General features: G+C 35.7%; 1 long non-coding RNA gene across 1 annotated transcript; it reads right to left on the reverse strand.

The window, feature by feature from the left end:
* Positions 1-647: 647 nt before the first annotated feature.
* Positions 648-7,995, reverse strand: LOC126961567 (uncharacterized). The gene is made up of 3 exons (XR_007728336.1): positions 5,831-7,995; positions 2,509-2,807; positions 648-1,396 (listed from the first exon to the last, which is right to left on the reverse strand). It is a non-coding gene; the product is annotated as an uncharacterized LOC126961567 (long non-coding RNA).
* Positions 7,996-8,218: the final 223 nt, after the last annotated feature.

An 8,218-nucleotide genomic window follows, 5' to 3' on the forward strand; every position in this document is an offset into this window, starting at 1 on the left:
AAATCAATAGAAATTTCTGTGGCAATCTGGACTGAGTTTAGAGAGGTTTCAAAATGTTATGTCTGCTAAGGTCGTATTAAAAGAAGCCAATTCTGATAATGATAAAATAAAATGTATTAGTTTCTTACTGCTGCTGTAACACATTATGACAAATTCAGTGACATAAAACAACACAAGTTTATTATCCTCCAGTTTTAAAGGTTGTAAGTGGGTTTCTCTGGGCTAAAACCAAAGTTTTGGCTGGACGGCACTTTTTCTGAAGGCTCTAGGTAGGTGCAAATAAAAATTTTAACACAGACTAAGTACACAGCATTATTCTAGTTTTATTTTAACAAAGTCACTTAATAAGTAGGGTGATCACATAAATGTCAAGTCTATAAGAGTGTCTGTAATTTTTGATAACCTATTTTCTCATTTTATATTTATTATATATATACACGTTATTTATTACATTAAATTATATTAAATTTACTTATTTATACCATGTAGTTTATATTTATATATTTTATTATATAATAATTTCTATATGATATATATTTATTGTATTAATATATTACATATATTTATTATATTTATATATTATATTTATCCAATAATGTTTTATTGGAATTCAAACATAATTTATCATTATAAAAACTGTTCAATAATTAAGATCATAGAGCTATGAGTGTCTTGAAGAAATCAAGCCTTGACCTTAGGAAGCATGGCAGAGCTCCTTAGATGTTGGTGATTTCTAGGGTTCCTCTCCTTAGTTTTCTATTTTTTCCACTCCATACATACTTAGCCACATTTAATAACCCTCGTCCTCCCACCACCACTACCTGGAGCTACAACTGTCACTATCCTTTTCCATGGAACTAATCCCTCTTTCATATCTATCTGCCTTCTGGGCATCTCCAACTGAATGGGTATCTCAAACTCAACAATTTCTTACTAGAAATATTAATAATCCACTTCCCAAAATCTTTGTGCATTTTTTAGCATGCACAGTTGCTCACGGCTTACACCAAGGAGGTAAGGGTTAGCCTTGTTCCCCCCTTTACCATCACTGTACATCTAAAGGGTGTGAAGTTCTGGCAGTTCAATCTCCCAAATGGCTGTCACATGTGGCGCCATGGTCACACACAGCTCCAGGTGGGCCTCTTATTAGCTCAAGCCCCACCAATGTCAGTCATCTGTTGCCTTATTTCCACGCTTCCTCCTCAACTTCTACAATATTTGATTTTGGGCCAGCTACTGATGTGTCCTTATCAAATGCAACTTAGCTTCCAAAAAAAGGGTAAGGAGCAGTGAAATAGTGTGGATACCAGAATCAGATGGGTTCTGTCTATGTTGAGATGACACTCTCTGCTTTGAGGTGTAAGCTTGGATAGCTTATTAACTTCCACTTCCTCACCTATAACAAGGAGGAAATGATAACACATTGTTTTTTTTTTTTTTTTTTTTTTTTTTTTTTTTTTTTTTTTTTTTGAGACGGAGTCTCACGCTGTTGCCCAGGCTGGAGTGCAGTGGCGCGATCTCGGCTCACTGCAAGCTCCGCCTCCCGGGTTCCCGCCATTCTCCTGCCTCAGCCTCCTGAGTAGCTGGGACTACAGGCGCCCGCCACCGCGCCCGGCTAATTTTTTGTATTTTTAGTAGAGACGGGGTTTCACTGTGGTCTCGATCTCCTGACCTTGTGATCCGCCCGCCTCGGCCTCCCAAAGTGCTGGGATTACAGGCTTGAGCCACCGCGCCCGGCCAACACATTGTTAAGGTGCGTTAGGAGTCTTAAATTAGGTGGTCAATGAAAAGTGCTCCACCTGGCACCTGGTTTATTTGAAGAGACCAAGAAATTATATCGATTCATTTTATATAAAAATAAACTTATTATAGATTATACCAATTATATATGTATCTATAAATTATATTTAATACTTCAATGTTATTTTCTCCTCAAGATGGCATGCGAAACTGGTCACTGCCAGCTATTGCCATTATTTGGCTTGTTAGTCACCTTCAGAACTTGATTTCTATTTTATATCAGGAGACACTGAATTTTCATTTCATAAAGGGCAATGGATATATCCACCTTGCTTTACCTTTTCCTGACAGAATCTTCTATTTTCCATTTGCTATTCCTAATTTTAGCTTGATTCTGTGAAATTCTTTAGCCTATCTGGAATCTTGGAATAACAGCAACTTGCCATTTTCTGCTTACTAAGTCATTTCTGTCCATTCTGTACAATACAAAAAGCATATCTGAAGTTAAAAAGAATTACTCATCAGTGGCATACGCTGAAGTGTATATACTACAGAGCCACACCCAATTATACTTCCTTGTCTTCCTGTAACAGGTGGTACAACCAAATTTCTAACTGACTGATCTGTACTGATGTGTATTTAACAATTTCTGGCCAGGAATTTCTTTTCCTCCTTCCTTTTCTTCCTTTCTTCCTTCCTTTTCTGTAGATATATGAGGAGCTGTTTAAACTATAAAGGTGACATTGCTTTCCATTTATTTTATAGTACCTGTAGAATTAGGCTGTTTCCAACCAAGCATGGTGGCTCACATCTGTAATCCCAGCAGTTTGGGAGGTCAAGGTGGGAGGATCACTTGAGGTCAGGAGTTCAAGACCAGCCAGGCCAACATGGTGAAAGTGTGTCTCCACTAATAATACAAAAATTAGCTGGGCATAGTGGTGCATGCCTGTAATCTCAGCTACTCAGGAGGCTGAGGCAGGAGAATCACTTGAACCCGGGAGGCAGAAGTTGCAATGAGTGAGATTGCCCCACTGCTCTCCAGCCTGGGTGACAGAGTGAAACTGTGTCTAAAAAAAAAAAAAAAAAAAAGAATTAGGCTGTTTTCTTTTCTGCAAAATGTGGATAAAATTGTATTTACCTACTAGGGCAGTTGTGAAAATTAAATAAATTAATACATGTAAAGCACATAGTTCCTGTCACGTATTTAGGACTCAATACATTTTTATCTATATTATTTTATTATTGCCATTATTACTATTGCATTCTCAGCATTCAAACTCTATGACATTGTCGATATGGCATCAAAATGAGCACATGCACACATATATTTATGTCCATATTTATACATACATAATACATATATAAAATATACAGAGATTTTAGTTAATTTCTTTTGATACAGTTGTAATTTTCCATACACGTAGCAGTTTCTTATTATATTTTTAACAAATGAAGGGACTTCTACACTGCTTCACCTATTCAGTTTTATTCTATTCAACTAATATTTGTTGGGTTGATTATTGTTGGGTTGATTAGACACTTTTGTATTGTGTTGAGCATAAAGTGTCAAACCGTATTAATACTCCCTGCTCTTGTGGGCTTAGAGTCTCGTAGAGAACACAGATATTAAACTACAGATAACAAGTTAGATTAATGTTATGCTTGGGAAAATATTTGTTACTACAGGAAAGTACAACTGTCATCTCTTGACTTATTAGTTTCTAGGGAATAATAAATTTAATTATTTAATAATTCATTTTGATAACAGTTTCTTAAGACTATAGAGCCTAACCACGTAAACGTTTGCACTTCTTGCCTTACTTGTTTTAAAAATAGAACCATTTGATCATTGGAATTTTTGTGGTAATCAGATATCTAATAGCTTGGAATAAAAGAATGAAGATTTTGAATCCAATTATTCACAAAATCAGAATGTACAGAGTTACTGAAGAAAACATCGGCACAAATTTGTCATCATTTAAAAATGCACTGGAGTTATCAGTGCACTTAGTGAACGAATACACGAATGAATGAGCAGAACAGAGGTTTAATTCTGAATGTAAAATACTGAAATATATTTAAGTTTAGATTTATCAAAGATTGACTTTATAACCTTTGCCAAGTCATATTTTATCTCTTTTATAAGGGTTTTGGTCTTTTAAAGCAGAAAATAATTAGGAGAAGTGAAACTGTACTTTAGAGTTTACAAACTACATCAACCATTCTGAATGAAAGGAAGTAATAAATATAAAAAAAAATTATAAAATTTTATACACTTCAGTTTTATTTGACATTTTAAGTAGCTGTAATGCCGAATATTACAGAAATAAGCAAGCTTTAGATATCATAATGTATATTGCATTCTTCAAAGGAACTGTAATCCTCTTCAGGGCATAGACTTTCTTATTGATCTATGTATTTTAATGACTATAAATATATTTGGAAGGAATGAAGTGTTTTTGTTTATAATTGATTGAATAGCTAATGAAGAATTTTTTCCTAATATATTTATTTATATATCCATGCATATATTCATCTATTTAGCCAGGCAGCCAGCTATAGGTTTGGAGTTTGTCCGAGGCTGACAGTCATTCTTTCAAATAGCCTTTTTTTGAGTATCTTCTTTCTGTGTGCAATGCTAGGCTAGATGTGGCAAAAGAGATGAAGATAAACACGGCTGGTTTCTGGCTTCAAGTGAGTCATGATTATCATCTAAAGGAAATTCTCTAAATATCATCAATTGTGTTAGTCATTTGTTTGCTCCAAGGCACTACATTTTTATGGCTGAAACATCTTAGTCCATGTGATTTGGAAGTACTATAGAACATAAAATAGGCCAACATTTTTCAAAATAATTTTAAACCCTTACATTGAAATTCTTTTATAGTTGACATTTCAGAATTTAAATATTAGTACTGCATTCATCTAAAATTTCTGTATTGAAGTCTTTTTCTTTATTTTTCTCATTCTCAGTCTCCTTGCTACATCATCAAGTATATAAATGTAGGTATAACTTTCTATTATTAAATCAGAAACCAACAACTCTTTTTCTTCTTCATACTACATACATTATACCTTACACTATATGTGTATGTGTATAACATGTATGCATATGTACTATATATACGCACACATGCAATAGTATACACGTTAACATCAAACATGAGGCTGCCTCTGTATGCAGGGCAAAGTGTGATACACAAAAATGAGTTAGAGCTAATGAGAGAGAGAGAGAAAATTAGATTTTACGAGGATCTGAAATAGCTGGCAAATAGCGCTGCTTAGAAAGCCGATAAACTTTACCACAGGTGGCTTTAACTTTTCACTCCTTGACTCCAGCTTATACACAATGCCTCTTAGCAAATAAGGGCACCAAAATGTTGTAACCAGCTATTGAGGCATTCAAGCAATAACAGGAAGAGATAAATGGCAACTCAACAGGAAGAAAGCAAAAGAAAAAAAGAATATTAAAATTCAGACACAAAATTCTGAAAGCGTAGCTACCTGGGATCAGTGAAAAACTCCAAACACTTTATAAGTCCTCAGGGCCGCCTTATTTCATAATATGATACAATAATTCATATTCATAATAATCATGTCAACAAACAAAAATGTTTTTCTATTTGATATAGTATTTTGAAAAAGTGAGTGCAATGTAATTCAGTTTATTAAATTTTCCTCCAAAATCATTTAAGAATTTGGTCACTGAATAGGGAAATTTCCATCAATCCAGACACCTTTCTGTGAAATGCTTTATTTTCTAATAACTTTGGGTATGTAAGGCAGTCACTCACTTTTCCTGGGGTCTAACCCTATGCATTTATTTCTTTCTGGATCTTCTCTGTTTAACTTGCCTCTTCTTGGTAATAAAATTTCCTTAAATGCAGTGTGGTTAAGTATGAATATAGAGAAAGATTTGTCTTTACTATGTAGTGGAGGAATCACATTAACGTTGCCATACTTTGTCATCTTTAGTGATAACGTTCTTAGAAATTCTTACCACAAATGTATTTTCAAAGTTACTCCACAGCTAAGAATGTGAGTGTATCATAAAATTGTCTCCTTTCAGTGGACAATTCCATTTACTCACTTAAGATTGTTTTGTTAATGCATCCAACTTCCTGGAATGACCTTTTATAACATTTCTTGGCTGTTGATATCATCGGTCCTTTTGGAATCCTGAAATTTAAAAGCATACGACTTTATAAGTCTTTAAAAAAGTTACTGTTTGTTTTTCGTCTATTTTAATTATTTAGGCAATCACCAAGATTGATTGCAATTTGGTTTTCAATCTAGATTTAGAGGCTTACTGCTTATGGCTTTTATTTTCCTTTCTTTCTAATTCTTTTTTGTTTTCTTCCCTGTAATTTACATTAATTCGTTCTTTTGGTAACCTCAGTTTTTCTTCCCCACAGAATGCAGTCTTGGAAGAATGTCCATCAAGGTTTCCTGGCCTTCGTAAGCTAAGAGATGTCTAAAGCCCCAAAGACTGAAGTCTAAACTAGCATAAAAGGGTCATATAAGGGTCAGGCATGGTGGTTCATGCCTGTAATCCCAGAACTTTGGGAGACCGGGCTAAGCGAATCACGAGGTCAGGAGTTCAAGACCAGCCTGGCCAACATGGTGAAACCCTATCTCTAATAAAACTACAAAAAGCTAGCGGGGTGTAGTGGCAGGAACCCATAATCCCAGCTACTCAGGAGTCTGAGGCAGGGGAATCACTTGAACCCAGGAGTCAGAGGTTGCAGTGAGCCGAGATCAGGCCACTGCACTGCAACCTGGGAGACAGAGTGAGACTGTCTCAAAAAAAAAAAAAAGAAAAAAAACCAGTCATATAGGAATGCAGAAGATCCTAGATTTTATACTATCCACCAGAGAAGGGAATGGTAATAAAGTCATTTTTTTCTTTATGCACTAAATTATGAGCCTGTCTTTCTGAGTTATTCCTACGCTCTCCTACTGCAGATGGCTTCCACTGTGTATGAAGGAAGAGTGTCTATGACAGCTCCAGTTTCCATCACCTTTATTGTTTGTAATCCCAGACGAAGAAAGCTACATAATCTCTCCTGTCATTCATATATTAAACCTTCCAAGAAATCGATTGGCCATATGATTGAGTAGCATGCTCATTCTTGAACCAATCACGGTGGTTGGTGAAAATAGTTTATCTGATGGGCCAGCCTAGGGCATGTCCCCACCCATGAAAAAGAAAGGCAGAACAACGGGTTTGCAGCCTAATCACAACCACGTGGAAGAACATGTGCTGAACGAGAATAATCAATGTCCATTATAAGGAACAGGCCAGGGCACCATCTAAGTGTAGACCTGGCTTTAAATAATAAAAACAGAAATTCTACTTTTAAAATATGTGTACTTGTGCCAAATGCCCATTGCCTAGACATGTAACTTTGTACTAAATGTCATTCTTTTCTAAATGGAACATGATAAATTGTCACCCTGAATGCAGATTGACTTTTTAAAAAATGTAAGTCTTTTGATAGTGACTAACAATGACAACTAACAACATATAAACAAGGTACATGAAAATGAAGACCTCATAAGAGCAGAATGATGTTAACAGTAGTGAAATCTATTTTAAAATCCATTAGAAAAGCTTCAATAGGTACTAGTAATGAGTTTTAAAGCACCTAGGTCAGAAACATTAAACAAGCTGCTAGGTTACCCCACAAGATCCATTAATCATTTATGTTGCCTGCAAAACTGATCTGTTAAAATGGACTGAGCATGCAGTAGAGGAGGTGCTGACCTGTGAAATGTTCAGACGTGAGAACCACACAGATATTAACCACCAGTGACAGCTCCAATAAGAAGCTGAAGGCTGTTGATACTGGAGGAAGAAAAAATTAGGAAAAATGACTGAGTAATCTGGCCAGATAAATGTTTCTCTACTTAACTGTTCTTGCTTTGTGCCAAGCAAAAACAGCCAGGTGCTCCACACAAAAATGCCACTAGAAGCACTCTTCCCAGCCCTTTAAATTGGATTTGCTGGTTTCACCAACATGCGTCATCATTTGGATAAACCACCATGACCATCTCACTGGCTATTGACATCGCAGGATACCACACCTGTGATATGCCTGCAGGCTTCAGCTATCACTTGTTGATGCATGTGCTAAGGGTCAAATGTGTATGTTCCCGAACCTCTTTATGCCAGTTCACTTATGACTATAATAAAATAATTAAATATTAATGAAGCAAAGTTATATTTCTCATAAAAGTGTTGCTTCTGTGAAATTTAAGTTGGATCCATTGTAAAATCTTGACAAATACCATTTTCCAAAAAATGCTGTGGAATAAGGTAAGTTCAGCACTTACTTAAGGTGGTCATGCTAGCTGTCTTCCTTACCATCTCAGAGACTTTCCACTCCACTGTTTACCCTGTATATCGTCTGATGTTCCCCTCAACTTCACCTTTCTTTCTCCTCTTCCTGCTCTCTTCTGTTATTCAGGAGGCTGG

This window comes from Macaca thibetana, chromosome 8, assembly GCF_024542745.1.
Source record: "Macaca thibetana thibetana isolate TM-01 chromosome 8, ASM2454274v1, whole genome shotgun sequence".
Taxonomy (NCBI): Eukaryota; Metazoa; Chordata; class Mammalia; order Primates; family Cercopithecidae; genus Macaca; species Macaca thibetana.